This window comes from Lissotriton vulgaris, chromosome 6 (assembly GCF_964263255.1).
Source record: "Lissotriton vulgaris chromosome 6, aLisVul1.2, whole genome shotgun sequence".
In the NCBI taxonomy this organism is placed as follows: Eukaryota; Metazoa; Chordata; class Amphibia; order Caudata; family Salamandridae; genus Lissotriton; species Lissotriton vulgaris.
The window spans coordinates 4,260,779-4,284,329 of record NC_141694.1 but is presented as its reverse complement, the minus strand read 5'-3'; positions in this window follow the sequence as shown (position 1 = coordinate 4,284,329).

The window sequence follows — 23,551 nt, the reverse complement described above, 5'->3', positions numbered from 1 at the left end:
GATAGTTGACCGGCTATCCGGACCCCCCACAAAACTCCTACCTAAAGGTCATGCTGTAAACTCTTTAACCAGGCTACGAGGTCTCCTATGAGTAAAGAATTTCCCACCCGGGACAAATGGACCCCATCCTCTAGATACATATTGTCCCCCCTGATACAACCATGAGGAATCGAATGCAATGTACTTGTACGGAACAGTCTAGCAAGCTTGTTATTTACTTTCTTCACCGAATGATTTATAGCAGACACAGAATTCGCCCCCCGCCACACCTTTTGTGGAATCATATGGGACCATGCAATCGTGCACCCCGGAACCCTTCTCGCCAACCAACTTACAGTGGACAATATTAACTCGAGAAGTACCCGTCGACCAGTGGTCACCAAGTCATTGCCCCCAAGATTTACTATGATTATAGCTGGCGGTGACCTTGTCCGCCCTAACAAATCCTCCATAAAAGTTTGAAACTGGTCAATACAGAGCCCGCCCCTTCCGTAGAAGGTCACCCTGTACCCGTATTCCCCAGCCATGTGAATCATGTCACCTGCTTTGAATACGTCCGCGGCACGCCTCACGTATGAGTGGCCCACGACCCACACCACTCTTTCCTCAGCCGGTGATCTTTGACCGCTGGTACCCAGGTGTCGGGTCGACTGCACAGTCCGCCCCGCCTCGTAAGCTTGCGACACTGTAAACCAAACAAAAACAAGAAGCGTGAGTACATGATATCAGCTTCACAACATGTGCAACCGCACATACCTTTTGTAACAATTGGAGGACCAACGCCCCAACTGTTTCACTTTTTCCACACTCAGACCCCTGGCTGTAGCCTCTGTAGCAGCCCCTATCCGGAAGGAATGGGTCCCAAACTCGCCCGGGTTCAAGCCCGCGGCCGAAATTGCCATTGCAAGCACCCGCTGGAACAGAAACCTCGTCAGTGGGGTGGCATCGGCATGTTTCAGCAAGGTCCCCCCCCATGATGCCGCCCTCTGCGCCAAATACTCCTCAACGCATGCAACAGGGCACATGGGAGATCCGGGAATCCGCTGGACTATTACACTGTCCCCGATCGCACCCTGATCGGTCTTGGACCTGGCAAACGAGACAATCATCGTCTCCCCCTTAACTTGGATGTGCTCTCGGCACAGTCCACCCCCGTATCCTGTTTGTTCTTCGCTACCAGTTCGCTTACCCGCATAGCCCCATGGAATGCTAATGCGAAAGCGGCCTGGAACAACACTGTTTCTGAAGGAGAGGAACATGTCGCAGGGAGTACGGACAGTAAGAGGGCCAACCTTTCCAGACCTATCGGGTGCCTTTCATCTACTCTGCGACCCTCAAGGTGTTGCCACCCACGCAGCGCTTTCTGTACCACAAAAGACGCCGTGGGGTCCTGGATACCATGAGCCCGTGCCATGAAGGAAATGGCGGCCCGATGCCTCTGGGCCGTAGCTACCGATTTGCCTGCCTGATGTAAAGACAGCAAAAATTTTAAGACATACTCTTCTTGGCCCCAAAGCTCCCCCCTAGCAGAACCCAAAAAGGACCAATAGGAACGGAACGCCCCTTCATATACCTTCCTTGTCCTGGGTGCTAAACTCTCTCCCACGAGGTTTTGTAGTTCGAGGCGCCGAGAGACCAGAGAGCTTCGGGAAATGGTGCCGCCACCGGGTCCGCTGTGGGTAGAAAACCCCAGAAGGCCTGCATACGGAAACGAGAAAGCGCATCAGCAGTCTGATTCAGCACCCCTGGCACATGTCTCGCCCTAAAGAGCACGTTCAATTGCATACATAGCAAGACAATTTCTTTGAGCAATCTCAGAATCCATTTGCATCGTGCTGCCTGACTATTGATACACTCAACCACGGTCATGTTATCAGACCAGAACACCACAGAGTTATCCCGAAACCCCTCAGGCCATGTTTTTAAGGCCACCAGAATAGGGAACAGTTCAAGAAAAGCGATGTTACTTGTAAGCCCACACTCATGCCACCATGACGGCCATGTTTGAGCTGACCAGTGATTACCAAATATGGCGCCAAAGCCTATACTCCCTGCCGAGTCTGTCCACAACCCCAACTCCTCGGAGGACACCGCCGGCTTATTCCAGACAACCCGACCATTGAAATCCGCCAGGAATGCCAACCAAATGCGCATGTCCTGGCGAATCTCTGCCGAGAGCCTCGTGCGGTGGTGCCCCTCTTTAAGACCGACCATGGCTTGTGCAATCGAGCGGGAAAAAGGGCGCGCCATCGGTATCACTCTAAGGGCAAAATTCAACTGACCTACAGCCTGCTGTAATTGATGCAAATTTACCTTATTCTCGCTAATACATGTTTCAAGCGAGGCCCTGAATTTCATTACCTTTTCTTTGGGCAACCGGAAGCAACCCTCTTCGGAATCGAGCTCTATTCCAAGAAACTCGAGCGAAGTAGATGGCCCCACAGTCTTACCTGGTGCCAATGGCACACCAAACTGACTCATCAGACCACAAAATTCACTTAAAGCTTGTGCACATTCCCGGTCCCCGGCTGCCCCCAGGAACAGAAAATCATCAAGATAATGCATAACATGTTGAAACCCCGTCTTTCTTGTGAACGTCCATTGCAGAAAACTACTGAATTTCTCAAAATACGCACAAGATATGGAGCATCCCATTGGCATACATTTATCCATGTAATAGCGTCCCTGAAACATGAAACCTAGGAGACGCTGATCGTCTGGGTGTACCGGGAGCAACCGGAACGCTGACTCAATGTCTGACTTGGCCATCAGCGCTCCGGGCCCCAGGCGATTCAACATGGCGACGGCCTCATCGAAAGATGCGTACCGCACCGAACAAACTTCCGGGTCTATCGCATCGTTTACCGAAAGACCTCTCGGTGCTGACAAGTTGTGTATCAATCTAAACTCACCCGGGTCCTTCTTGGGGACCACTCCTAAAGGTGAACAAACAAAATTAGCAACTGGTGGCAAGTCAAATGGTCCAGCAACCCGACCCCGGGTCACCTCCTTCCCAATCTTTGCTTGTACCACCGCCGTATTCTGCAGGACCGACAGTTGGTTCCTACACTGAGCTTTACCCTGAAAATTCCCCACTGGGATGCGGAAACCATACGAAAAACCATCTCGCAACACCCCAGCGGAGACATGATCCGGTTATTCATTGAGCCAAGGAATCATTGCCATGGTATCAACCGGGGTAGGTAGAGGCGCCCCTCGGACTATTTCAGACCTGTTTGGCGCTTCCCCTACTTCCGTTATCACCCGTTTTGGCTCTACACATGGTCTCGGGATGCGAGGACTGACTACACCCCCCACATTCGTGCCTAAACTTGCATGAGCCCTGGGGCCTTGTACACTTTCCCCTGTTAAAACTCCAGCAGACCCCTTTTTTACCTGTATTGCCATTCGACCTTGAATGGTGCTCGTTACCTGATCCCGCCCGAAAGGGCGCCCCAGATGAGTGGCGGGAAAACTCGCCCCCGTTCCCCCCCAACAATGGCATCTTTGCCATACCTGATTTCTCCATTTTCTGCCAGGAGATGGAGTCGTAACAATCCCACGTCAAAGATGTGTCGAACTCCTTGGCCTTACGAAAAATATTATCATAACAAAACCACTGATTACCCTCATATGTCTGAGAAAACTCCATAATACGTGTCTGGTACACGGGTAACTCGGCCAACAGTTCAGGCCTTCGTTCCCCCATAATTGCAGTGAATATCCCAAATGCTCTGCCCCAATTACCTATCGTTTCATCGACTCTGAAAGCGGCCATCTTGGCGCGCCAAACACTCGGGTGCAGAAACTCCTTTTGAATTTTCACATGCTCAATCTCGTAATGATCAGTTAATAAAGAAAACATGTTTATATATTTCTCAGCCCATATCCTCTCTTTGACTTCAATCGGAATATGCTGAGCAACTTTCTCCCTTCTCCAGGGTACAGACCCCTCCCCCGCAATTGGCAATAGCTGCTTACCTGAACTGGAAGCTGTGACCGTAGTCGCTGCCGAACTCATGCCCGCTGCGGGTTGTCCTACTGGAGCCTGCGGGGGAACAAAAGGACATGGTGCCTTTGCAGCCTCTCTTGATTGCCGCAACTGCCTCATTACTGCCCTGGCGTCGTCTGCCGTTGCCCCCTCACTCCCTTTCCCCAACCATGCTGCCAACTGTGCAGCCAGCTCGGGAGGCATATCCTTCCCATTCGCTGGGGTGACTATAACAGGAATCGGTCGCCCTTCATTCGGGACCGGGATTGGGGCCTCAGTCGGTGTATCCGGGTGCGCCGGCGGCGCCTCGGGAACCGGGGCCTCTCCCCCAGTTGCGCCCCTCTTGGCCCTTCTACCTCTCCGCTAGGGACTACTCCCGGCAATGCTGGACCGACGATCCGCTTAGGGCCTTCTACCCCGTTCATTGCCGCCATCTGCTTCTTCATCTCGGCCATGTCTTTCACGAGCATGCGGAGCATCTGATCGGTACGACCCGCTTTCCGACCTTCTTGCCCGGCATTGTCCAACGCTGATTCTCTGAAAGAACAAAGAGAAAATTAAAACGCTCAAAAATGGCTCTTCGTTCCGTCTCGAGCTCACGTGCAGCGGGGAGGTGCAGCTTCAGAGCACAGGAACAAGAGGATGCTTCCTTGGCTTGTCGCTCCTTTTATCCTTCTTCGGGCGGGCGTAAACCCGCCTCCACCCGCCTCCGGGGGCGTGGCTGGCGGCTTCAGTGTCTAGGACAACCCACTCTTGGGCGGGAAAAAGCGCGCCCCGGCTACGCCGCTTTGGGCATACCAGCCGAGACTCGCCTCCCGCCCAAGATGGCTTCCCGGGGGGGTCGGGGCACTCCACCATACGTTCGGGGGGACCGAGTGGTCGCCCCTTTCCATTCTTGTAGTACTCATTGTTTTTTATCAAATACAATGTTGCCTTTTTGACTTTCCTAACATCCACTAAATCTTGCCAGATTTTCTTACTCTTTGTCGGAACACCATTAACTAAGATAACCTGAGGTTCCTCTTCCACTTTCTCTACTCCAATTGTATTAATGGTTTTCTTCAAATCTAAAGGCAAATAAACAACTCTTCCCTTTAATCCTCTCTGTAAATCTGATGGAGGCAATTTCCCTGTCTTTGGCACCATTCGTACAATAGCCTGAAAGGGATGCACACTTTGAATCAAAATAGATTCATAAGTATTTAAATCCTTCAATTCAGAAGGAATGTCAACCAATTCCAGATTATTATAAACCGCTCTAGCAGGCATCCGGTTTTGGTTTAATTTGTTAAAACAATAAGTACACATACGTTGGTCCGATCCCAAATCAAAACAATTTTCTACCATCAGGTATGTAGCAAAATCCTTCCATTCACTATTATTTTCCATTTCACTTTTTGCTTATAAATCCACTAACTTAGTCTGATTCTTATAATAAGTCCGTCGACAACACACACACAAGTGAAATTAGGCCTCTCACTTGATTTCACCTGAAAGATGGAAATGTCTTTGTGAAACTTATCTATATTAGAAATCTGTACACTGTCTTCCACATTACCTTCTTCTACTGGGTCAATTTCAACATTGTTCTCTTTACTAGCAAAGTAACAGAACTCAATTTCTTCACAAATATTTTTCACATGTTGTTCTGAACCATGCAAAAGAGCACTGCTCAATTGTTTAAGCATAATTGCTGGACTCTTAGCATAATACAACATTCTCACTAATTTCCTCACTTTATTATTATGCACTGCTAGCATCCTGAAATGATGAAAAAGACTCTGGCATACTCTTCTGGAAAGACAAGCCAGGGAATGCCCATGCAAACCTGTTACTTCTCTCACTCTGCAAGGATCTAATTCTTGCAACAACTTCATTTTCTGTTTTAAACTTTTCTTATTAAATGTACGTACAAAATCACAAAACAAATTGATGGAATCCTGTCGCACACTACAAATGCTACTACATTTCCAGGTGTAGCCTGGTCCCTTAGGACGTCTTCCTAAAATCTCATCACCTAACACCTCTTCTGCATCTGCAGACACAAGTTTTTCTTTTTCAACCGGACAACCATCTTTTACCTCATATGCTCGACGACTGGTGTCAACTGCATGCTCCAAATCATTGTCCTGAAAGTAACTCTCCTCATTGAAAAATGCCTCACAACTTGAACTATGCATCCATTCTCCTGAGAATACTTCACAAAAATTACTTTGATTAACTACTCTCTTCCATCTACTATTTGATTTGAAATCAAAAATTACCTTGTTTAGTTTCCTAATTCTATTGATTACCAAAATAAATAACTTTCGCTTAATTTCGAAAGCCTGATCAATAATTTTCTCTACATTTTTCTTTTTCTTATAAAATGTCACTTTCTGTTGGCCTTTCTTAAAAAATTTTAACAAATTGACAATTATCCTGTTGCGGATCATTCGCCTATTAATGTCCCTGAATTGATTGTCCCTTCTACTGCCATGCACAGATTTTATCTCCTGCTCTAGCAGAAACTTTTTTGACGGGCCTTTCCTTTACCTTTAAATTGTCTCTCTTCTTATGCACTAAAACATGTTCAATACTGGTATTTTTTTGTCTGCAAATTGTTTTTAAAAATGATTTTATTTTCTTACCCGGAGCTTATTTGGCAACTTGATACGATTTAATATTACAGATGGACTGTAAGTCGCTTTGCTTCTTTTAGTTTTCGCTGCCTTGAGGGCATTTTTTAAGTTTTCTAAAGATCTTCAGTTAAATATGTGGAAAAATATTTAAAAAATTGATATCAACCACTATTACCAAACAGTAAACCAATAACAGTAGGCAAACAATTAACACACTAGATGTCAATTCCATCTACAGTAATTTAACAACATAGACAAAGAGGGCATATTTACAAGGCACTTGCACCATGGGGGAAATGAGTTAAAATTCCAAGAACACATAGGGTCGTATTTACAAGTCCATTGCACCAGAAAGAAGTGACTTGAAATGGCCAAGCACACATGAGGGTGTATTTATAACACCCTTGCACCAGGGGGAAGTGACTTAAAATTACCAAGCAGACATGAGGGCATATTTACCACACCCATGCACCAGGGGGAAGTGACTTAAAATTACCAAGCAGACATGAGGGCATATTTACCACACCCATGCACCAGGGGGAAGTGACTTAAAATTGCCAAGCACACATGAGGCCGTATTTAAAAGGCCCTTGCACCAGCAGGAAGTGACTTAAAATTGCCAAGCAGACATGACAGCGTATTTACCACACCCATGCACCAGGGGGAAGTGAGTTAAAATTGCAAAGCACACATGAGGGCGTATTTTCAAGGCCCTTGCACCAGGAGGAAGGGACTTAAAATTACCAAGCACACATGAGGGCGTATTTACAAGGCCCTTGCACCACCATAGGGACTGCCCTATGCAGAAGTATGCTGGATTGTCTGTCTGCCATGGTAAAAGCAAGAAATATCTAGGAGCAAAAAGGCAGGTCTGGCAGTCACAAAAGTTTATTTGAGGTGAGGCCTACTCAGCATTGCAGATGAAATTTTGGCTTGTTGAAGAGTACAGAGGACATAATACATGTGCAGGCCAAGAGATGAAGTGAGTCATGTCCATTGCACACTTCAACAAAGGACAGACCTTCTCTGTCTCCCTGGACAGGCCTAAACCTCATCAGCACAATGTGATTAGTAATGTTAGGAAACACTGGTGATGTAATTGAAAAACGTGCAAATATTTTTGCTCATTTCACAATCACATCACCTGTGTTTCCTCAGCTTAGGTATCTCATTGAGCAGATATAGTCTAGCATATCCAAGAGTACACAGAAGGTGAGGACTGTATGCAGCAGTGCAATGTACATAATTCTCCTCCAATGACAATTACAGAAGCCTCAGCATATCCATGCCCCCTAAACAGTCCTAAATGTATATCATAATTATCATAGTGACTATGAAACTCTACCAGTACATATTGTGAAACCTAAATGACTTCAAGAAACGACTTTTTAAACCCACAAACAAGCACATTATTCTCCCATATTCATGTTCAGAAATAAAATATTTATTTAAAAAAGCAGACCCCTTGTTGTCCTTCTCATAAATGTGAAAAGTATTTCTTTTAAAAAAAAACGATTTTCTGGTCATAATTTCAAAACACAGCACAGCTCCTATGTACAAGCAAACCCTAGCTGGCTTCCTAATTTTCTCCAATAAGCATACTAATCTCCTTCTAAATTAAAGGAATCTTTTCTCACCTTAGCACGATTTTCAAACACATTATGTAAGCAAATTAGTCTCCCAGATTCCTGGGAGAAGTACCTTAAAATTGTCTAGCACACATAGGGGCGTATTTACAAGGCACATGCACCAGGGGAAAATGACTTAAATTTGCAAAGCACTCATGAGGGTTTATTTACAAGAACCTTGCACCACCTTTAAAGTCACTTTTAAAATGGGGAAAATGACGTGAATGTGTCTCATAAGCCTTGTAAATATGCCCCCATGTTGACTATGTAACTCTTGCAAAACATATTGTGAAACCTAAATGACTTCAAGAAACGAGTTTTTAAACCAACAAACATGCAAATTATTCTCCCATATTCATGTTGGGAAGTGAAATATTTATTTAAAAAAGCACCCCCCATGTTATCGTTCTCATAAATGTAAAAAGCATGTCTTTTTCTTAAAAAACGATTTTCTGGACATCATTTGAAAACACAGCACACCTCTTATGTACAAGCACACCCTGTCAGTACTAATACTACTCTCTATCTAAATTAAATGATTTCTTTCTCACCTTATCAAATGCTTTTTGAATTTCAAAACAGTCTCAGAAACACACCAATTTTTCTTTAGCAGAGCAAAAGGTATGCACTCCAGAGGCTGCAACCAACAAATTCATCACACATATCTCTCATGTGACCCAATCAAAACTCTTCCCTCACTTTTTTCAAATCAACACCCTTCCCCCCCCTCTGCCCTTTCTGGCCTTTTTCCATAGCAACTACCTCCTGCCAGACCTCTCATGTTTACAAGTTCATACAACAATGTTTCAAATGAACTCTGAACTCTCAGTACACCTGCTAATCCACTGCAATGTTTCTTAAAGTCATGCTTTCTTAACCATTCAAATTACATGTTTCAAAGAACACATCCATGCACCCTAACTTTCTGTTTTCAACAATGGAAATCCACCAATCACTGCTACTGAATCATTAGCACAGAAACTCCACAGTTGTTTTTCTTTACAAACTCCTACTGTTTCAACCGCCATTTCATTCCCACACTTCATCTGACTGCAGCAGAACCTCCTCTCACCATGTTTTCTGTCTGGATTGTTGGACATAGTTTCATCCACTGGGCTCACAGGTATGCTGATAACAGAAATTTACACAACCTCAATTTACAAAATGTGGAAATCAAATGGATTGGCCAAAGAGGATTGAGATGTCACCAATTGATACCATTGGTGAAACCCTTTTTACATTTGCCAAACCCTGACCTCATAATAGTGCACTGTGGAGGAAATGATTTGGGCACTTTGACTGGGGTAGGTCTGGAAATGCTCTTAAAGGACACCTTTGAGCAATTATTGGCACTTTTTCCTCAAACTGCCTTAGTGTATTCCAATATATGCCAAAGACAGAAATGGAGGTGGTCCAATCAAATTTGTCCACAAATTGAGAAAGCGAGGAAGCATGTAAATAAGTCTGTTTCAGCTTATATGAGAGACCATGGAATGGGCGCCATCTACAACAATAACTTGCATTACTACATGCAAGATATCTACAGAGGAGATGGTGTGCACTTCTCAGATGAGGGAAACAGAGTTTTCATACAAAATTTAAGACTGTGTATTGGTACCTACTTATAAGTACCTCCTAGAACTTACACAGAACCCAAAAGCTCTTTTCAGAGCAACCTTAAATATAATTACTTTTTAAAAATTTCAAATGTACCTTTTTTTACTAATTTTCACTTATGTTCGCTTCCCGGTTCGCTACCCGGTTCGCGTACCGACAGCTAACCGCGCGAAAAATTAAAAAAATTTTTCTCGACATATATGAGCCTCCTCAGCTACCCTCAGAAAACCTAGGGGGTCAAGATACGTCTCCCTTGCCCCCTTATACCCATTTCTCACATTGTTATTCCTCCATCTTGTAATAAAATGTGTCCAAAACACAAAATGGCGAACTCCCGTTACGCTACCAGTAAGCTACCCGGTTCGCGGGGCACTATAATATCCCCCTCATCAATCCTAGGGTATCAGGAGGGATCTACCTTGCCCCCTTTCATTAAATTCCCCCTTCGTTTTTCTCCACCTCTTGTCTCTCGATCCTACCGAGAGACAAGATTGCAGCCGTTCCGGACTGTTTAGAATGTTGACAGACACCGGAGAGTCAATCAGCTTCACTTCGCGAAGTTCCGTTACGCGTCAGCTACACAAACAGGAGCGCTAACCGGAGCGCTGTTACAGATATATCTGTTTTTTAAAACGTTAATGTCTCAAAATCCACTGTAGCACATATATTGAGACATAGCAAAGGCACGTCGGGCAAACCATATCTACAATTTTGCCAAGTTTCGTGTAATTCCATTCAGCCGTTCGAGCTAAAAGTGATTCCAACCGCCCTATGGAAAAATGAATGGGAAAAATGAGTTTTGGGACCCCCCTTTTTTCTCGGCCCACCCTTGACGAAACACCCCCCCCCCCGGAAACTGCTCAGAAACAAAATGTGCAATTTTCCTGAAAATTTCAGCCAATTCCGTCCACAAACACCAAAGTTATTCGACATAGAATTTTCAGAAATCCCATAGGAAAAAAATCCTAACTATATATACCTACTGGATTTTGAGTAATTTAGGTTGAAAAAAACATATATATCTATGGCAGCGACCCGGTACGCGCAACAGTACACGCACCGAGCGTGCCACGCAACTTGCGCGCAGAAAGCTAATTGGCTCTCGGGTGTCTGTAAACATTCTAAACAGTCTGAAGCGGTCGCCATCTTGTATCTCGGTAAAATCGAGACACAAGAGGTGGCAAAACAAAGGGGGGAATTGACTATAAAGGGGCAGGGTAGACCCCCCTGACCCCCTAGGTTTGATGTGGGGGCCATTAAAGGGCCCCGTGGGGTCTCAATTTTTTATTTTTTTCGATTTTCGCGGGGGGAGCGCCCGGTACACTGCTGGGGGGCGTACTCTGGGGGAAAAAAATCACTTTTAAAAATTGTATGTTTATTAATTGTTCTTTTTGTTTTTTCATTTTTTTGTTTAAGTACCGACATGTAGGTATCAATGCACAGTCTATAATTTAATATACACTTTGTAGATATCTTGCATGTTGTTAAAGAAGTTATTGTGGTATATGGAATCCATAGTGTAGACTCTCAGGAAAGCAGAAAAAACATTGAGGCAGGAGATGAAAAAGAGATGTTAAATACACCTTGGAGATAATATAGTGGGAGAAAGGAAGTAACTATGTGCAAACTTTCTATGTAACACAAAAAATTTGCACAGTATACTATAAGTCTCACTTTATATTTTAAACATTTTTGATCTACTTGATGAATTTCATATAAAATGAATAAAATGAATAATGGCTCGAACAATTTTTGATTATTAAATATACATTTATTCTTCTGATTCTTTTTCATAATTTAATAAAACTTCTAATAATATATTGTCTGGAATCTCCTCATTTACATTCTGTGTTTCCATTGATTCCAAACACTCAAGTAATTCAAGGTCCAGAGACTCATCCATAAAGTCAATGTTATCATTTTCAGCATTTTGTCCATCCTGGTTGTTGTCCAAAACAATTTTAAAAGAAATATTCTTTTCTCCTTCCATTTTGTTGCTATCAATTGCATAAAAAACAATTATATCAGTAGAGATAGGGCACTGTTGGGTTTAAGTTCAGACATGTAGTTTGGATTTTTTAACAGTGAAGTTATCTTTGGGCAGTGTATGGTATCAGGCTGGAATTTGAAATATAACAAAGAGTATGTGATGAAGCCTAAGTCAATTTATAATAATATAAGGGAAGCCTAACTCAATCCATAACTATAACAGAGAAGCCTATCTCAATCTATAACGATTACAGAGGGATAGTATATAACTAACAGAATATTTTTTCTCACATTAACTTAAAGTGCACAACATACTTCACTTTCCAAAATAACAACTTACCTTTGAGAAAGCAGTTGAAGTTGTCAGTTTTATTTGTTTTCAAATGTACTTCAGGCAGCAGTAGTCAAAATGGCTGTGTTTCCTTCTCTTTGTTTTATTTATTCATGTACATAACCAATCAATTGTCAGGAAATAATCGTAGAAAATGAAAGAAACTTTTTAATTGGTTGTAAATTCTGACACTTCATATGTGTTTTAGTCATGTAATTTACCTCAGGATATTTAGACAGGCCTGTAGCCTAATTGCCTCAATGGAATTCCACCAAATTTAGGCAAATGGTAGGGACTGCTTTGTAGTAGGGCCTATTCTATATTTGATGAAAGTGTCTCCAGTGGTTTTTCTGTAAATTACTTTCCCACCTTTTTTTATGGAGCGCTTACCAGTGCGCGCTCCAGTACGCGCACTGGCAGCGTTACTGGAGTCCTCCATTTTGTGTTTCAGTATAATCGAGACACAAGATGGAGGGCAAACAATGTTCGGAATGGGTAGAAGGGGGCACGGTAGACACTTCCTGACCCTCTAGGTTTTCTGAGGGGGGCTTAAGAGGCTCATAAAGGCTAAAAAAAAAAAATCTTGAATTTTCCACGGAGGAAGCGTACTTTGGTGAAAAATAGTGAAAAAAGTTAGAAAAAGATAAACGTGTTGAATTATCAGAGGTAGGGTAGCTCTGAAAAGAGCTTTTGGGTTCTGTGGTTGATTTAGGTACCTACAAGTAGGTTCCAATGCACAGTCTTAAATTCAGGAGGAATATTCTATTTCCCTCATCTGAGAAGTACACAACATCTCCTCTGTAGATGTCTTGCATGTTGTAACATAAGTTATTATCGTATATTGAACTCATTCCACAGTCTCTCATGTAAGCAGAAACAGATTTATTCACATGTTTCCGTACTTTCTCAAATTGTTGACAAAATTGGTTGGACCAGTTCCATTTCTGTCTTTAGCATATATTGGAATATACCAAGGCAGTTTGTGGAAAAAGTCTCATCAATTGATCAAAGGTGTCCTTTAAAAGCATTTCCAGACCAACCCCAGTCATAGTGCCCAAATCATTTCCACCACAGTGCACTATTAAGAGGTCAGGGTTTGGCAGATGCAAAAAGGTTTTCACCAATGGTATCAATTGATGACATCTCAATCCTCTCTGGCCAATCCACTTGATTTCCAGATTTGATAAATCAAGGTTGTGATAATTTCTGCTTGCTGCATACCTTTGAGCCCAGTGGATGTAGCTATGTCCAATAATCTATACAGAATACATGATGTGAGAAGGTTCTGGTGCAGTCAGATGAAGTGCGGGAAGGAAATGGAAGTTGGAACAGCAGGAGTTTACAAAAAAATAAGTGTGGAGTTTCTCTGCTCTTAAATCACAAGCAAGGATTGGTGGATTCAGATAGTTGAAAACTGAAAGTTAGGGTGCATGGTTGTGTTGTTTGAAAGAAGCAATTTGAATGGATAAGAAAAAGTCACTAAAAGCAATAATGCCCTGGATAAGCAGGCGTATTGAGAGCTCAAACATCCTTGCTGACTTAATATGCAACATTGTAGAATAAACTTTTGAACCTGAGAGTTCAGTTAGGAGGGAGTTGTTCTGGTTGACAGATAGAAAGAGCTGAGAGGGGGAAGGGTGTTGGTTTGAAAATAGTGAGGGAAGACTTTTGATTGGTTGAAATAAGGCATATGTGTGCAAAGTTAGAGATTTTCTATGCCAGTCTTGATTTCAGTGTATTGAGTGCACACCTTTTGTTCTGCTAAAGAAAAATTGGTGTGTGTGTCTGGCACTGTTTTCAATCTCCAAAAGCATTTGTAAAGGTAAGTAATGATTTATTTAATTTAGATAGAGACTTGTTTGCTCTATGGAGAATATTTGGAAGCAGATAGTTAAGTTTCAGTAGTGAAATTGAATGCCTGTACATAGGTTCTGCGCAGTGTTTCTAAAATGTTATTCAAAAAACGATTTTGGGGGCAAATGAATGGTATTTTCATTTGGCCCTTATTTATGATTGCCTTGTGCAGACGGTGCATCACTTTAAACATGGGAAAAAAGTGACTCTCTTGTGGCGCAAGGCCTTCATAAAGAAGGTCCTGAGTTTCTTTGCTTTTAGTTTGTGTTCTGCTTTTTGATAATGCTTGATATTAACATTTGCAAGGTAGAGGATTTATATTTTGGGAAACAGTGATGTTTCAAAAGTGAAATTCTGTGCTTGTACATAGGTTCTGCCCTGTGTTTTTTAAATGTTATTCAAAAAACGATTTTGGGTGCAAATCAATGATATTTTCATTTGGCCCTTATTTATGATTGCTTTGTGCAGCCGGTGCATCACTTTAAACATGGGAAAAAAGTGACTCTCTCGTGGCACAAGGGCTTCATAAAGAAGGCCCTGAGTTTCTTTGCTTTTAGTTTGTGCTCTGCGTTTTGATAATGCTTGATATCATCATTTGCAAGGTAGAGGATTTGTATTTTGGGAAACAGTGACATTTCAAAAGTGATATTGAGTGTTTATATATAGGTTCTGTGCAGTGTTTTTTAAATGTTATTCAAAATATGATTTTGGGGGCAAATCAATGGTATTTTCATTTGGCCCTTATTTATGATTGCCTTGTGCAACCGGTGCATCACTTTATACATGGAAAATAAGTGACGCTCTTCTGGCGCAAGGTCTTCATAAATAAGGCCTTGAGTTTCTTTGCTCTTGGTTTGTGTTCTGCTTTTTGATAGTTCTTGATATCAACATTTGCAAGGTAGAGGATTTGTATTTTGGGAAACAGTGATGTTTCAAAAGTGAAATTCTGTGCTTGTACATATGTTCTGCCCTGTGTTTTTTAAATGTTAATCAAAAAACGATTTTGGGGGCAAATCAATGGCATTTATTTGTGGCTGTTATTTATGATTGCCTTGTGCAACCGGTGCATCACTTTATACTTGGGAAATAAGTGACGCTCTTCTGGCGCAAGGTCTTCATAAATAAGGCCTTGAGTTTCTTTGCTCTTAGTTTGTGTTCTGCTTTTTGACAATGCTCGATATCAACATTTGCAAGGTAGAGGATTTGTATTTTGGGAAACAGTGACGTTTCAAAAGTGATATTGAGTGCTTATACATAGGTTCTGTGCAGTGTTTTTTAAATGTTATTCAAAAAACGATTTTTGGTGCCAATCAATTGTATTTATATTTGGCCCTTATTTATGATTGCCTTGTGCAGCCGGTGCATCACTTTATACATGGGAAATAAGTGACGCTCTTCTGGCGCAAGGTCTTCATAAATAAGGCCTTGAGTTTCTTTGCTCTGGGTTTCTGTTCTGCTTTTTGATAATGCTTGATATCAACATTTGCAAGGTAGAGGATTTGTATTTTGGGAAACAGTGATGTTTCAAAAGTGAAATTCAGTGCTTGTACATAGGTTCTGCCCTGTCTTTTTTAAATGTTATTCAATAAACGATTTTTGGTGCCAATCAATGGTATTTATATTTGGGTCTTATGTATGATTATCTTGTGGCGTAGGTATGTCACTTTTAACATGGGAAGAAAGTGACGCACTGGTGGCGCAAGGCTTTCATAAATAAGGCCTTGAGTTTCTTTGCTCTTGGTTTGTGTTCTGCTTTTTGATAATGCTCGATATCAACATTTGCAAGGTAGAGGATTTGTATTATGGGAAACAGTGACGTTTCAAAAGTGATATTCAGTGCTTATACATAGGTTCTGTGCAGTGTTTTTTAAATGTTATTCAAAAAACGATTTTTGGTGCCAATCAATTGTATTTATATTTGGCCCTTATTTATGATTGCCTTGTGCAACCGGTGCATCACGTTATACATGGGAAATAAGTGACGCTCTTCTGGCGCAAGGTCTTCATAAATAAGGCCTTGAGTTTCTTTGCTCTGGGTTTCTGTTCTGCTTTTTGATAATGCTTGATATCAACATTTGCAAGGTAGAGGATTTGTATTTTGGGAAACAGTGATGTTTCAAAAGTGAAATTCAGTGCTTGTACATAGGTTCTGCCCTGTGTTTTTTAAATGTTATTCAAAAAACGATTTTTGGTGCCAATCAATGGTATTTATATTTGGGTCTTATGTATGATTATCTTGTGGCGTAGGTATGTCACTTTTAACATGGGAAGAAAGTGACGCACTGGTGGCGCAAGGCTTTCATAAATAGGGCCTTGAGTTTCTTTGCTCTTGGTTTGTGTTCTGCTTTTTGATAATGCTCGATATCAACATTTGCAAGGTAGAGGATTTGTATTATGGGAAACAGTGACGTTTCAAAGTGATATTCAGTGCTTATACATAGGTTCTGTGCAGTGTTTTTTAAATGTTATTCAAAAAACGATTTTTGGTGCCAATCAATTGTATTTATATTTGGCCCTTATTTATGATTGCCTTGTGCAGCCGGTGCATCACTTTATACATGGGAAATAAGTGACGCTCTTCTTGCGCAAGGCCTTCATAAATAAGGCCTTGAGTTTCTTTGCTCTGGGTTTCTGTTCTGCTTTTTGATAATGCTTGATATCAACATTTGCAAGTAGAGGATTTGTATTTTGGGAAACAGTGATGTTTCAAAAGTGAAATTCAGTGCTTGTACATAGGTTCTGCCCTGTGTTTTTTAAATGTTATTTAAAAAACGATTTTTGGTGCCAATCAATGGAATTTATATTTGGGTCTTATTTATGATTATCTTGTGGCGTAGGTATGTCACTTTTAACATGGGAAGAAAGTGACGCACTGGTGGCGCAAGGCTTTCATAAATAAGGCCTTGAGTTTCTTTGCTCTTGGTTTGTGTTCTGCTTTTTGATAATGCTCGATATCAACATTTGCAAGGTAGAGGATTTGTATTATGGGAAACAGTGACGTTTCAAAAGTGATATTCAGTGCTTATACATAGGTTCTGTGCAGTGTTTTTTAAATGTTATTCAAAAAACGATTTTTGGTGCCAATCAATTGTATTTATATTTGGCCCTTATTTATGATTGCCTTGTGCAACCGGTGCATCACTTTATACATGGGAAATAAGTGACGCTCTTCTGGCGCAAGGTCTTCATAAATAAGGCCTTGAGTTTCTTTGCTCTGGGTTTCTGTTCTGCTTTTTGATAATGCTTGATATCAACATTTGCAAGGTAGAGGATTTGTATTTTGGGAAACAGTGATGTTTCAAAAGTGAAATTCAGTGCTTGTACATAGGTTCTGCCCTGTGTTTTTTAAATGTTATTCAAAAAACGATTTTTGGTGCCAATCAATGGTATTTATATTTGGGTCTTATGTATGATTATCTTGTGGCGTAGGTATGTCACTTTTAACATGGGAAGAAAGTGACGCACTGGTGGCGCAAGGCTTTCATAAATAAGGCCTTGAGTTTCTTTGCTCTTGGTTTGTGTTCTGCTTTTTGATAATGCTCGATATCAACATTTGCAAGGTAGAGGATTTGTATTATGGGAAACAGTGACGTTTCAAAGTGATATTCAGTGCTTATACATAGGTTCTGTGCAGTGTTTTTTAAATGTTATTCAAAAAACGATTTTTGGTGCCAATCAATTGTATTTATATTTGGCCCTTATTTATGATTGCCTTGTGCAGCCGGTGCATCACTTTATACATGGGAAATAAGTGACGCTCTTCTTGCGCAAGGCCTTCATAAATAAGGCCTTGAGTTTCTTTGCTCTGGGTTTCTGTTCTGCTTTTTGATAATGCTTGATATCAACATTTGCAAGTAGAGGATTTGTATTTTGGGAAACAGTGATGTTTCAAAAGTGAAATTCAGTGCTTGTACATAGGTTCTGCCCTGTATTTTTTAAATGTTATTTAAAAAACGATTTTTGGTGCCAATCAATGGAATTTATATTTGGGTCTTATTTATGATTATCTTGTGGCGTAGGTATGTCACTTTTAACATGGGAAGAAAGTGACGCACTGGTGGCGCAAGGCTTTCATAAATAAGGCCTTGAGTTTCTTTGCTCTTGGTTTGTGTTCTGCTTTTTGATAATGCTCGATATCAACATTTGCAAGGTAGAGGATTTGTATTTTGGGAAACAGTGATGTTTCAAAAGTGATATTCAGTGCTTATACTTAGGTTCTGTGCAGTGTTTTTTAAATGTTATTTAAAAAACGATTTTGGGGGGAAATAAATGGTATTTTCATTTGGCCCTTATTTATGATTGCTTTGTGCAACCGGTGCATCACTTTATACATGGGAAATAAGTGACGCTCTTCTGGCGCAAGGTCTTCATAAATAAGGCCTTTAGTTTCTTTGCTTTTGGTTTGTGTTCTGCTTTTTGATAATGCTTGATATCAACATTTGCAAGGTAGAGGATTTGTATTTTGCTAATACAACATGGGTTGCACTGGTGGTGCAAGGCCTTCATAAAGAAGGCCCTGAGTTGCTGTTGTATAAACTTAAATATGTTGCAATTTATTGTTTATATTGTTTGCTTTTTCTCATTACTTTGTTGTTTGCTAATAGTGGTCTTTCATGTGTTTTTTTTTCAGAACAACAGATTCAAATCAACTTCTGAAAAGCAAGCAAAAATGCCTTCAAGGCAAAGAAATATCAAAAATACCATACGGAAAAGGAGAACATCAACAACAGAGTTTATGGAATCCTCTACAACAACTACTGCAAAAAACACTAGAAAAGCTCCAGGTAAGCCAATTAAGTCTTTTCTTCGCAACATATGTCGTACAAAAAAAATGATATTGGTAATGTGAATATTCAGAAGGAGACAGCAAATATAAAAAGGAAGGAGAGGCCCACAAAAAATGTCTTGATTGGAGCAGGAGAGAAGAGAATGGATAGCAATAGAAGGGTAAATCAATTTAGGGACATTCGTAGGCGAATGTTTCGCAATAGGGTAGTTTTAAATTTGCTAAAAAATGATAAGAAAGGTAAACAGAGAACTGCTTTTTACAAGAAAAAGAAAAGTGTAGAGAAGATTGTTGATCAGGCTTTTGAAGTTAAGGAAAACATTTTTATTTTAGTAATCAATAGAATTAGGATACTTAATAAGGCAATTGATGTTTTCAAATTGAACAGTAGATGGAAAAGAATTATTAATCGGACTAATTTTTGTGATGTATTTTCTGGCGAATGGATGCATAGTTCAAGTTCTGAGCCATTTTTCAATGAGGAGAGTTACTTTCAGGAAAATGATTTGGTGCATGCAGTTGACACCAGTGGTCGATCATATGATGTGAAAGATGGTTGTGTGATGGAAAACGAGAAACTTGTGTCTAGAGATGCAGAAGAGGTGTTAGCTGATGAAGTTTTAGTACTAAGGGTCCAGTGTACACATGGAAGTGCAGTAGTATTTGTAGTGTGCGACAGGATTCAATCGATTTGCTTCGAAATTTCTAACGTACATATAGTAAGAAAAGTCTCAAACAAAAAATGAAGATCTTGCAAGAGTTAGATCCTTGCAGAGTGAGAGAAAGCACAGGTTTGCATGGGCATTCACTGGCTTGTCTTTCTAGAAAAGTATGTCAGCGTGTTTTTCATCATTTTAGGATGTTAGCAGTGCATCATAATAAGGTGAGGAAATTAGTGAGAAAGTTGTATTATGCAAAAAGTCCAGCACTTAAGCTTAAACAGTTAAACAGTGCTCTTTTGCATGGAACTGAAGTGGATGTGAAGACTATTTGTGAAGAAATTGAGTTTTGTAATTTTGGGAACAAAGAAGACAGTGTAGAAATGGATACAGTAATGGATGGTAATGTGGAAGATAACGGACAGATTTCAAGTACAGAAAAGTTTGACGAGGAAATTACCAAGTTTAAGGTGAAATCAAGTGAAAGGCCTAATTTAACTTGTGTGTGTTGTCGACGGACTCATTATAAGACTCAGACTAGGTTAGTTGATTTATATGCAACATGTGAATTGGAAAATAATAGTGAATGGAAGAATTTTGTAAGTTATTTGTTGGTGGAGAATTCTTTTGATTTGAGTTTTGATCAGCGTATTTGTAATTATTGTTTGAAAAAATTAAATGAAAATAGAATGCCTGCTAGAGCAGTTCATAATAATCCTCAGTTGATAGATATTCCTTCTGAATTGATGGATTTAAATACTTATGAATCAATTTTGATTCAATGTGTCCATCCTTTTCAAGCTATTGTTTGCATGGAGCCTAAGATAGGGAAATTACCTCCTACAGATTTACAAAGAGGATTAAAGGGATTAGTTGTTTATTTGCCTCTAGATGTCAAGAAAAATATTGATACAATTGGTGTAGAAAGAGTAAAAGAGGATCCTCTGGTTATATGGCCGAGATACCCGCCACCCCCTCTCAACACAATCCCCAAGAATTGGGAAACCGGAAACAGTTCTTGAACTTTTGGAAGGCGGGAAGGGAGTCACCCTTCCCGGCCGTATTTATTAAAATATGAAACAAAAGAAAACATTAAAATAACAGTTTCATATAATGTACAATTTCATTTCCACATTACGATGTTGGCTAACCTTAACAGATCTCTAATACAAAGGTTCTCCTAGCCGAACTAACATCCTACAAAACATTTGACTTGAAATTGTACATCCTAACGTTAAGGGCCAACGGCAAGGTCGTAACCGGTGTCAGATCCCTAAACCAGAAATACCCCCCTCACTTGTGAGAGGAGCGACCGCACAGAGGCGTACCTCAAGTGCATCTACCAATTTCCCTTTGTACTTGACGGGGGCCCCAATAAACTCGACGCCATTTAACGGTCGTTCGAGGACTCGTGTGAGGTGTCTAAAAGGTAGCGTAAACCCCCTCCCGCACCCCACACAACTTACCCATCTGCCGTCGCAGATGTCCTGGCCCCGGGAAATTCCCCAGGAGGGGCCGTAGCCCCTCCTATCCAGGAAGGGGCCTTGACCACCTTTCCTTTCCTTCCGGCGGCCTCTCCTTAGACAGGACCGCCTCCCCGTTGAGGGGCCAATTGGCCACCTCCCCCGCGCGCTCCCATCCGTAATGGGTGACGCCCCCTCATAGGGATCTTCCAATTACTGCTCACCGATCATGACCTTACCGCCCGACCAAAATAAATACGACAGTTCTACCTAAGTTACTAGGATTTACGAAGCGAAACAACATTTATTATCAAGCGTAACTACTGATCAATCCTTGTTCAAAATTACTTTATTTGCAAAACATACTGAAAATAACCAATCTTTATTGCATCGTTAAGAAATTTCACGACAATCATCACAACCTGTAAGAAAACAGAGAAAACAAAAGATACTATATCAACTGTATTTACAACGAATCGCTGTCCTCAGGGGCTGGTGGGTGGGTCAAAATTGCTCTTCGTTCCGTCTCGAGCTCACGTGCAGCGGGGAGGTGCAGCTTCAGAGCACAGGAACAAGAGGATGCTTTCTTGGCTTCCGCTCCTTTTATCCGTCTTCAGGGTGGGCTTGAACCCGCCCCCGCCTGCCTCCGAGGGCGTGGCCGGCCGCGTTGGTGTCTAGGCCAGCCCACTCTAGGGCGGGAAAAAGGCGCGCCCCGGCTACGCCGCTTCAGGCATACCAGCCGAGACTCGCCTTCCGCCCAAGATGGCTTCCCGGGGGGATCGTGGTACTCCACCATACGTTCGGGGGGACCGATTGGTCGCCCCTTTCCATATGGCCGAGATACCCGCCACCCCCTCTCAACACAATCCCCAAGAATTGGGAAACCGGAAACAGTTCTTGAACTTTTGGAAGGCGGGAAGGGAGTCACCCTTCCCGGCCGTATTTATTAAAATATGAAACAAAAGAAAACATTAAAATAACAGTTTCATATAATGTACAATTTCATTTCCACATTACGATGTTGGCTAACCTTAACAGATCTCTAATACAAAGGTTCTCCTAGCCGAACTAACATCCTACAAAACATTTGACTTGAAATTGTACATCCTAACGTTAAGGGCCAACAGCAAGGTCGTAACCGGTGTCATATCCCTAAACCAGAAATACCCCCCTCACTTGTGAGAGGAGCGACCGCACAGAGGCGTACCTCAAGTGCATCTACCAATTTCCCTTTGTACTTGACGGGGGCCCCAATAAACTCGACGCCATTTAACGGTCGTTCGAGGACTCATGTGAGGTGTCTAAAAGGTAGCGTAAACCCCCTCCCGCACCCCACACAACTTACCCATCTGCCGTCGCAGATGTCCTGGCCCCGGGAAATTCCCCAGGAGGGGCCGTAGCCCCTCCTATCCAGGAAGGGGCCTTGACCACCTTTCCTTTCCTTCCGGCGGCCTCTCCTTAGACAGGACCGCCTCCCCGTTGAGGGGCCAATTGGCCACCTCCCCCGCGCGCTCCCATCCGTAATGGGTGACGCCCCCTCATAGGGATCTTCCAATTACTGCTCACCGATCATGACCTTACCGCCACAGGCCGGATAGTTGACCGGCTATCCGGACCCCCCACAAAAGACTCCTACCTAAAGGTCATGCTGTAAACTCCTTAACCATGCTATGAAGTCTCCTATGAGTAATTCGTTCCCCACCCGGGACAAATGAACACCGTCCCCCAGATACATACTGTCCCCTTTAATACAACCATGCGAAACAGAATGCAGTGTACTTGAACGAAACAATCTACTCATTTTATTATTAATTTTCCTTACTGAATGATTCAGCGCAGAAACAGAAATAGCCCCCCGCCACACTTTCCGTGGGATCATATGGGACCATGCAATTGTGCACCCTGGAACTCTTCTCGCCAACCAACTTACCGTGGAAAGCATCGCCTCAAGAAGAAGTCGTCTACCAGTGGTCACCAAATCATTGCCCCCAAGATGTACTATGACTACAGACGGCGGTGACCTTGTCCGCCCTAACAAACCCTCGAAAAATGATCGAAACTGGTCAATACAGAGCCCGCCCTTACCGTAGAAGGACACACTGTACCCGTATTCCCCAGCCACGTGAATCATGTCACCTGCTTTGAATACGTCCGCGGCACGCCTCACGTATGAGTGGCCCACGACCCACACCTCCTTTTTCACAGCCGGTAATGTCTGACCGCTGGCCCCCCGGTGTCGGGTCGACTGAACAGTCCGCCACCCTTGTAGGCTTGCGCAACTGAAAACCAAACAAAAACAAGAAGCGTGAGTACATCATTACAGCTTCACAACATGTGCAACCGCACATACCTCTTATAACAGTTCGAGGACCAACGCCCCACACGTTTTACTTGTTCAACATTCAGACCCCTGGCTGTAGCTTCAGTAGCAGCCCCTATCCGAAAGGAATGGGTCCCAAAGTCGCCGGGGTTCAAGCCCGCGGCAGAGATCCACATCGCAAGCACCCGCTGAAACTGAAACCTCGTCAGTGGGGTGGCGTCAGCGTGTCTTAACAAGGTCCCCCCCCCATGCTGCCACCCTCTGCGCTAAATATTCCTCTACGCACCCAACA